We start from the raw sequence: 9,884 nt of genomic DNA, 5'->3' as shown, positions 1-9,884 counted from the left end.
CCTGTAGTCTTCTTTACACAAGTAAAATGCCACAAATATTAACTTGTAAAATTATAAGAAAGCTTTTAAACTGAGTTTCAGTATATTAAAACAAAACAACTCAAATACACAGCTTCAGTGACATTTAATATAATAGTGATAGTTATTGACATTTAAATAACCTTCACTATGTCCCAGAGATTTTCTTACTCCTTTGCATTTATTAAATAATTTATTTTCCACAGTAACCCAGTCAAATGGTTTATTAAACCTATTTTACAGATTTAAAAAAATCTAGGTCACTAATTTTATGAGTAATTTACCCCAAAATAACAGAGTTTAAATAGGCTGAACAGGCTCTAACATCCTGGCTCTTAACCACTCTGTTATCTGGTCTTTCAAGAGAATGATCATTTATGTCACAGGTTGGGAAATATATTCAAATCAGAAATAAAAAATAAACTTCATTTTTTGCTCCACACACTATTTTTAAAAATTCTTTGAAAATTTTGGTTTTGATTTATATTAATTAGAAGACTTTTTGTACAATGCCAGATAAAATGCTTTACTTGAGTGCTATGAGTCTTATTTCTCCTTGAAAATGAATACTTGTTTATATTTAAGATTCTCAATCTCATACTTATGCATTAATTATTCATAATTTTATGTCAAGCAACAGTTGGCATAAAGCGAGGCACTTAAAACAGGTTTGAGGCAGGCACAGAAACTGGAAAATAGGAGTTCATCACAGAAAACAAGGCCAAAAAAGGAAACTCTAATTTCTGTGCATAAACTCTGCTTAAATCTCTGGTTTTATTCTGAACCATGCATGGACAGACTAGATTCCAGCTAAAAATAAAAGCACTGAATTGGGATTTGACCTGAAGCCCAAGAGACAGAGTTTTTAGTTTGAATCTGACAGACTTAATTGCCTCCTAAAATAAAATTTTAAAAATCTCTCTGGAGAAATATAAAAGAATAAACAATGTCTTCATTTTAAAAATGTACGATGTTTGGAAAACACTTCAGAATTATTTGACATAAAAAGAGCTAGGAAAATGTTATCCATTCCTAAGAAAAAAGATAACCAATGGAATCAACCCTAATGACAGGGATTCTGCAATTAACAGTTATAATTATGCACAATGATATAGAGCAGCAGTTTCCAACCATTTTGGCAGGTGCTGGTTTTGTGGAAGAAAAATTTTCCATGGGGGTGGGGGTGGAAGGGGAGTGGTGGTTGGTAGGAAGGGAGATTATCAAGTATTAGATTATCTTCTCATAAGGAATACACAATCTAAATTAATGCATGTGAAGTTCCCAGTAGGGCTCACTGCTCCTATGAGTATCTAATGCCTCTGCGTATCAGACAGAAGATGGAGCTCTGTTCAACAGCCACTCACTGACTGCTGTGTGGCCTGATCCTTAACAGGCCATGGACTGATACTAGTCCGTGGTCTGGGGGTTGAGGACCCCTGACATAGAGGCCAATATTCTTATAATTACTAGAAAAACAGGATAGTTTAGCAGAGTCATAAAAGCTTATAAAAGTACCAAATACAAACTCTAAAACTGGAAAACTATATGAAGTAAAAATTAACAGATGACAGAAGAGAGTCAGGGAGCTTGCATGTAGGTCAAGAGAAATCTGAAGAATAGAATGAATAAAAGATTGAAAAAGTAAGCAAGATCTTAGGTACATGTAATGTAATAACAAAAGATCAAACACACATGTACTTGTAGTCCCAAGACAGAAAGGATGAGTTAGAAAAGCTATTTAAAGAAATATATAATGGCCAGAGAATTTTGAAGTTTGAAAAAAAACATAAGTTTACATAATCAAGAAACATAGGAAAACTCCAAAACAATATAATATGAAGAAAAACATGTACAGGTGAGCCATAATCAAGCTACTAAAGCCAAAGATAAAGAGGAGATTCGTGGTTTTCGACTATATGGGTGCTTGAAACACAAACTACATTTCCTAGTCTCCTTTGCAACCAGGTACAGCCACCTGAGTAAATGTTGACCAATTGGATATAAGAGAAAGTGAGGTATACATGTCCTAAGATGTGACCTTATAGAAAGAAGATGTGACCCTTCTTTCCTGATTTGCCTTTGGGCTGACTGGAATGTGATGTGGTAGTCACCTTCAACTCTGAACAAAACTGACACACCCTACAGATGGCAAAATAGCCACTAAGAAGGAAACTGCGACTTCTAATGCACAGAGCACCATTCTGACTCTAGATGATATCTGTCTTAGTCTGTTTTGTGCTGTTATAACAGATTACCTGAGACTGGGTGATACATAAAGAACAGAAATTTATTACTCACAGTCTTGGAGATTGGGAAGTCCAAGAGCAAGGTTTTGGCAAGTGAGGGCCTGGTCTCTCTGCTTCTAAGACAGCACCTTGAACACTGCATCCCCTGGAGGGGCGGAATGATGTGTCCTCACATGGCAGCAGAGCAGAAGACAAGCTCATACCAGCTCCCTCCATCATGGCACTTAATCCTATTCAGCAGGGGGAAGATTTCATGGCCTAATTACCTCTTGAAGGTCCTACCTCTTAATATGATTACATTAGCAGCACCTGAATTTGGGAGGGAGCACATTAAAACCACAGCAAGCTCTTGGAGAAGCAGGCCCACACCAGCATCAGCATGCTCTATGGCACAGAAATAAACTTCTATATTTTTTCTTTTAAGAAATAAAAGTTTTATCTGTTGCTTTTGATTTTCTGTGGATGCAAGTAAACATATCTATATTAACACACCAAAATCATCTCCTATGTGTCTCAGAACACACTGACATAGGAAAAATGCTAAACACAAATATTCCTGAAGCCTGGCAAAGAGATAATTGAATTTTGTTATAACTTCTACTTTAATAACATAAGAGGTTAGTAGAATCAAAGTGCCATTTCCTTTGGTATTTTTCCTAAGCTTAATGTAAGTAATGCTTTGCTAAATGGTTCAGAGGAGTTTTCAATCAATTTCAGAAACAAAAGAAAATCATAAACATAATTAAAGGTGACCACTGATTTTTTTTTTTGTATTTCTGTCATTCTGGTTTTCTTATCAATTAAAGTCAGTGCCTATTACTGTCTCTCAACTGTTCTCATCTTTTCCCTAAGGCTTTGGCTTGCCATGAGGATTTCTTAGCCCTCTATTTCTTTTCATTAGACAAACAAGACTTCATTATGTTAGCATCCAGGAGATGTGGATTGGTTTTTCCACTTTGTGTTGGGAGAAAACTTCAGTACCCACAGAGGTGTAGATTTTCATGCACTCTCTTGTATATTTGACTGAACTGACTCCATTCTCATAGGATTTTAAGCCTCTACCATCTGTTTTACCTCAGTTGAAACAGTTATTTTTTTAATGGTGCTACTTTATGAAGAAGAGCTGGTATCTCTCGTATAGGTTGTCAGATTGTATTATTGAATATAAAAGAGACAATATTTTTAGAAACATTAACAATATCAGCAATGGTTTCTCTCATATGTATACTCCCAATATTTAAAGTAGGGCCTTAAAATAAAACCCTTTATTCATCTGCTATAGGTGGCTGACTATCTACTGATGACTTTCTATTTTATAATTCTGGTCAGTTGCCTCTATTAAAGATAGCTAGCCAGTTTTCACAAGACTCTTACGTGGCTTCTTTTTTGGCAGGTTTTGATGCTCTAGATATCCATACTCTAGAGCTAAACATGAGACTGATTTGGTGCCAAGATTTTTCCACTAAATAGTACTGCCCAACAAATGCCTCCCATGAACATGTGCATGAGGAAGCAGTTTTCTGAGTCTGCTTAGCACTTCCTACAATTTAAATTAAGCTCACAAACAGGAGAATGGCAGCTGCCTTTATTTCTCATACTTGCATTAGGACTTATCAGGGAAAATGTGGCACTTTGCAGATTGTAGCATCTTCTCCTGTGTCACCAAATCACTGTGATTCAGCTTCTGTGGCCTATTGAAGCTCAGAGCTCTGCTCAACATGAAGATTCATTATGTCTGGTTAAGTGCACTTTGTTTTTCAACCCATGTTTATTGCTTTAATCAACAAGTATTACTTTTAATTTTTAATTTTTTAATTTTTTCTGAGTTGGAGTTTCACTCCATTGCCCAGGTTTGAGTGCAGTTGCATGTCATGGCCCCCCCAGTGTCAACCTGCTGGGCTCTGGTGATCCTTCCACCTCAGCCTTCCAAGCAGCTGGAACTACAGGCATGCACTAGGATGCCTGGCTAATTTTTTGATTTATTGTTGAGATGATGTCTCACCAAGTTGCCCAGGCTGTCCTTGAACCCATGGACTCAGGTAATACCCTCACCTCAGCCTCCCAAAGTGCTAGGATTATAAGCTTAAAAAGTATTACATTTTAAAAGGCCAACCACTTTTTTTATGATTTTAAATTTAGCATAATATATTATGGATGAAAACAGGTGTGATATAAGTAAGACATAAATATTTAGTCTCTGCCCTCAGTTCCTGGCACACAAATCCTAAAATAACTCTCCTGAATAATAAAACTCTCTTTGGAACTAATCTTTGTATGCTTGCCAGATGACTGAAAGGGGAATGTAGGGATATGGAGGCTAGATATCTTCAAGATAGGAAACTGATCTCCAGAAAGACCAAAGAGCAATTAGAAGATTCAATCTTTAAGCCTCACCTCTCCAATTTTGGAAAGGAGAGGAACTGGAGATTGAGTTCATCATCAATTGACAAGGATTTAATCAATCATGTCTAACAGGGAAACCTCCATAAAACTCCTAAGATGGGATTTAGAATTGGTGAGTACATCAAGGTACTGAAAGGGTGTTGTGCTCCAAGAGGACCTGGAAGTTCCAAATCCCTCCCCTCACATACTGCCCTATGAATCTCTTCCATTCATCTGTTCCTGAGTTGTATTATTTACAGTAAACAGGTAATAGTAAGTAAAGTTCTGAGTTCTGTGAGTTGTCCTAGCAAATTATCAAAACTTGGAGTGAAAGGAGGTGTAAATCCTCGAATTTTTAACCAAGTCAGACAGAAGTTTAGGTGACCTATGGAGTCAATACTTGAGACTGTCATCTGAAATGAGGGCAGTATTGTAGCCCTTTAGTCTGTAGTTAGTGCTGGAATTGACTTTAATTTGTAAGACACCTAGTTGGTGCTGGAGAACCAGAGAGCTGGAAAATGCATATGGAAAGACAACATATATTTGATGACAGGAGACAAACAAAACTAAACAAAACAGTCTCTCTCATTTGGTGTCAGGTGTGGTGTGAGTAAAAGCAGTTCATAAGGGTAGGTCCTCACTAAAAGATGTCAAGAAACTTAACTCATCGGATTTTTGTTTTGCAATTAGGGAATCTGGAACTTCTGTAGGTCATTTCTTAGAACAAGCTTGAGAGTGACATGGTTAAATTGCACAGATGTATGAGCTTGGAAGTGAAAACAGGCCCCAGTTTTTAGGGAGAAATGCTGAATATGCCATGCAGAAGACTTCTGGGAGGAGGATCTGATAAAACAAGCAGTCCACAAGAGGTATATGGGTTGTTGCAAGAGTTGTCTAAAACATAGTATAAGCAAATTTATCAGAAAGATTCACATCCTGGGTTCTAGGAACATAGGCATTGTCTTGTATCAGGCAAGTGCTTCAACAATAAGCAAGAGGCAGCGATTTGGACCATGCCAAACTTGCAAGTGGGAATCAAGCCAGTCAGAGCAAGGCCATGTTCTTGAGACCATGCACATGGTACATTACCAAGACTTTTACTGCTAAAAAATCACCATAGTTGGGTTTCCCAGATGATGAGATTTAGAAATACAATACCTAATTATCAGAGCCAAAGTAAGAGCCAGACTTTACACTAGAGAGGTTTGATGCCAAGTCCAAGAAGGTTAGACTAGTGCTCCTTTACAGTCTTTTCTACCTTCAGGAGCTTGGAAGTATTGGCCTACAGCAAAACCAAGTGGCTCAACAGGAAGAATGAGGTGCCTGTGAATAAGGTATGCTAGGATGTCTTAACAATTTTCGTGATCACAAAGTTTCTGAAGGCCAGTATCATGTGTGCAGAATAAATAGAAAGGGCAGAAATGTATTCTTATGAAACTTGTGTGAAATTTTCAACGACTTTGTTCCAGATATATTTCTTCAACTCCTTATTCTGATGCGAAATAGTTACATATCAACTCTGTGCAATGAAGTGTTCAAAGAGCTGGAAAAGACAACTATATATCATTTACTCTTCTAGTTAAAGACAAAAAATACATATGGGATAAAGATAGTAAACAACACAAAGGAACTTAAAAGTAAGTTTCCCGTAAGAGATGCCGATGAGACCTTTTAGAATTTTAATGAAGGAAGAACCCATTTGAACTTTTTTTTAATAATCAATATTTTTTATTATGATATTGTGGGGTACAGTCAAGAGTTAGGCATACAAATATGCTTCGTTCAGGCACCCTTGTTGATAAGAGGTGTGTCCCAGTCCCCAGACAGATATTTACTATCATTAATCCCATCTCCCTTCCCCTTCCCCACATAGTTTCCCACCAGTATGTCATTTTGTGTGTGTGTGTGTGTGTGTGTGTGTGTGTGTGTGTGTGTGTGTGTGTGTGTGGCTAAGCACTGCAGTCCGCGGGCATCACGTAGCTTTCAGACACACCCGCTGCTGCAGCCCACATCTGGCAGGGCCTTTGGTCAGAGGACGGACGGCATGGGAGAATACTGCCTGGAATCTGGGCTGGCGGGTCTTGGTGTCACGGGCAAGGGTGTGGTGAAGACAGGCTGGCCCCGCTTTGCACCCTCTGGGCTGGAAGGCCTGGAGGCCACTCCTAGAGCCAGGCCTGGGCATCCGCTCTGGCCCTCTCTCCCTGACCAAATAGGTCCACTGTCAAGAGTGGCACAGGATCAGCCCAAGGGGCCCGCCCGCCCGGCAGCCCGCTCCCCATCAACTAGTGTGGCCAAAGGCAACCTGGTGAACTGTAGCCTTCGCCGCCCGAGGGCTCGGCGTCTCCAAAACCCTGTCGGAGGCCCCGGCCGAGCAGTGACGCCACTGCTGTTAGCGCATCCGCCAGCAACCAGCCTGACTCCAGGACAGCGAGGGCGGGGGTGGGGGAGGCTGAGAGCCTTCAAGAGCAGCCCAGCCCGCGTGGACACTGCGTTCTCCACCGCAGGGGCTGCCCGCGTCGGGCGAGGCTTCGTGTGAAGGGCGGTGTGAGGGCGGGAGGGCGAGCGGTCAGCAGCCCTCCCGAGCCAACACTTCAACGAATAAGCCGAAGACAGTGCCGCAACAGGGTGGGGAAAGCGCGTCGGGGCCGGAGCCTGCAGGCTGCCTGAGCTCTCCCGGGACCCCTGGAAGGGGGCTGGGCTTGGCGCGTGAGCTCTGCTGCCCGTCAGACGACTGTGGCCCTCTGGGGCCCTGGTCGCTCCCCACCCGAGCCTCCCCGCTCCCGGAGCGCGTTCCCAGCTTCCCACGCCAGACCGGCAGCAACACCAGGCAGAACTCAGCTCCAGCCCACCCCCCGCTTGTGGTAGGGAGGCGGCTGCTGCCTCGAGCCTCGGGCGCCCTGGGTGACGGCGTAGGGGAGCCCAGCCGGGGGCGGGCGGCGGCGGCGTCTCGGGTCAGGTCCCCTCCCTCCCTGTCTCCCCGCGGTCATCAGCGCGGCCCGCACAGCACACGGCCTCTGCCAGCGCTGTCCCCAGCAGAGCCAGAACCAGTCAGCGTCAGCCCGGGCCTCGGGCCATCGTCACCTTGTCGGTAGTTCGTCGTCTTTTCGGGCCGGGACCCCTGGGCCACTCGGCACTCCCATCCGCGCGCACACTCGAACCCACGCACGCACGCACACACACCGCGGTTCCTCGCAAACACCCCCCTCTCAAGAAAGCGAGATTTAAGGTGGAGTTAACTTCGGGGAGCAGTGAAGACGATGGCCGGCGTTAGAAGGTTTTCCTGCGGGGGGACCGGGCGCCCTCCTCCTCATGCTCCTTCTTGGAGGCCCACGTCTTCTTAAAGGGGTCCGGGGAGGCGAGGACAGAGCCGCCAATCCACGTGGAGTACAGTCTCTCCCGAGGTGCGGATCTCCCGATCTTCACGTCCTCGGGAGCCAGCTTCTTCACCTCGCCCGGCAGCCTGTCGCCAAAACCCTTGGACAGGGTGGAGCCTCCCGAGAGGACCATGTTGGAGAACAGCGTGCGCCGCAGGGCCATGTCGGACTTCTGGAGGGCGAACATCAGCGCCTCGTGGATGCCCTCGCTCTCCTCGCCGATCAGGTCTGGCCTGAACAGCAGCTCGGGGGTCCGGAGCCGGGAGGGGCCGATCTCAGGGGTGCTGCCGTCGGGCGGGTAGTCCTGGGCCTTCTCGGTCTCCAGCGTCTTGCTCTTTGGGGGTTTGTGGAGAGGTAGCAGGCTCTCTGCTTGATGGCCTTGACGATCTCAAACTCGGCGGAGGAGTGGAAGTCGTAGCCCTCCTGCCGCAGGGAGGGGCGCAGGACGCAGGAGACATCGCGGCCGGCGCTGTCGATGCGCACGATGGAGCGCGGCATGGCGAAGCCCTCCTAGACGGGCACGGTGTGGGTGACTTCGTCCCCGGAATCCAGCACCACGCCCGTGGTCCGGCCTGTGGCATAAGGGCTGAGCACGGCTTGCATGGAGATGAGGAGGGCCGGTACGTTGCAGGTCTCGAAGAAAACCTCCGCCGCCCGTTCCCGGTTTTTCCGTGGGTTTAAAGGCGGCTCCGTCAGGAGTACAGGATGCGCCCCTGAGAACGTCTGCAGCTGGTCCTTGGAGTAGACGTACTGCCAGATGCGCTCCATGTCGTTCCAGTCCTTCACGATGCCGTGCTCCATGGGGTAGCGGATGGACAGCAGCCATCGGTGCTCCTCGGCTTTGGGGCCAATGAAGATGTCGCCTTCGAGGGCTCCTGCCACGACACGAACATGCTTGGGTCTGCCCACATACTTTGGGAAGCAGTATTTGGGGATCTGATCACCAGCAAACCCAGCTTTAATCACACCAGATCCTGGGTTCAGACAATCCTTCCGCCTCAGGCTTCCAAGTAACTGGAACTACAGGCGGGAGCTAAGACGCCCAGCTAGTTTCTGTGATTTATCCTAGAGACGAGGTCTCGCCCTGGATGGTGGCGAATCCACAGGCTCAGGCAATTCTCTTGTCCTGGCCTCCCAAAGTGCTGGGATGACAGACTGAGCCACCTTGCCTGGCCTAGTCAATCCTTTAAATCTTAATGCATCTCAAATATGCCATCCTCACGGAGCCAGAGGGAGCTCCTTAACAATTCCTTTCACTCCTACCCTGGCTTAAAAACTGCCCTGGGAAATCTCTCCTAATCAAATTCTCTCAATTCACAGAGAATGAATTGATCCCTATTATATGCTCTTGTTCAGTACAAATTGTTTGCTTCCATGTTTACCACACCATCAGGATAGGCTAGTTATGCTATGACAAAAGCCAAACTCACATGATTTTTTTCTGCTCATGTCTAACAACCAATTTCAATTATCAAGGAGGCTCTGCTCATTGCAGCTCACTATGGGCTGATGGAAGCTACACCGTGGCATACTAGAAGCATTAAAAAATCAGAATATGGAAACTCACATAAAAGTTCTTAAACATTTCTATGTAGAAAAGACATACACATCTGTTCTGCTCAAAATTTACAGACCAAGGTTTGTCACACAGCCACACCTAACTTCAAAGTAGTCAAGATATAGTATTTTTTCATCTGCATAGCAATAGAGAGAGGAGCACCACCGTCCTAGATTAGGGGTTGGCAAATATTTTCTTTAAAGCACCAGATAATAAATATTTTAGGCCTTGTAGGCCATACAGTCTCTGCTACAACTATTCAATTCTACCACTGTAGCATAAAAGCTCCTTTAGACAATACATCAA

The 9,884-nt window shown here is 44.5% G+C and overlaps 1 pseudogene; it reads right to left on the bottom strand.

The window, feature by feature from the left end:
• Positions 1-7,913: 7,913 nt before the first annotated feature.
• On the bottom strand, positions 7,914-8,888 carry LOC103256230 (annotated as a pseudogene).
• Between the last annotated feature and the right edge of the window lie 996 nt (positions 8,889-9,884).

The sequence above is a fragment of the Carlito syrichta genome, unplaced genomic scaffold (genome assembly GCF_000164805.1).
Source record: "Carlito syrichta isolate Samal-C Ts95f unplaced genomic scaffold, Tarsius_syrichta-2.0.1 Scaffold289122, whole genome shotgun sequence".
Lineage (NCBI taxonomy): Eukaryota > Metazoa > Chordata > Mammalia > Primates > Tarsiidae > Carlito > Carlito syrichta.
This window is presented reverse-complemented; position numbering and strand designations above follow the sequence as displayed.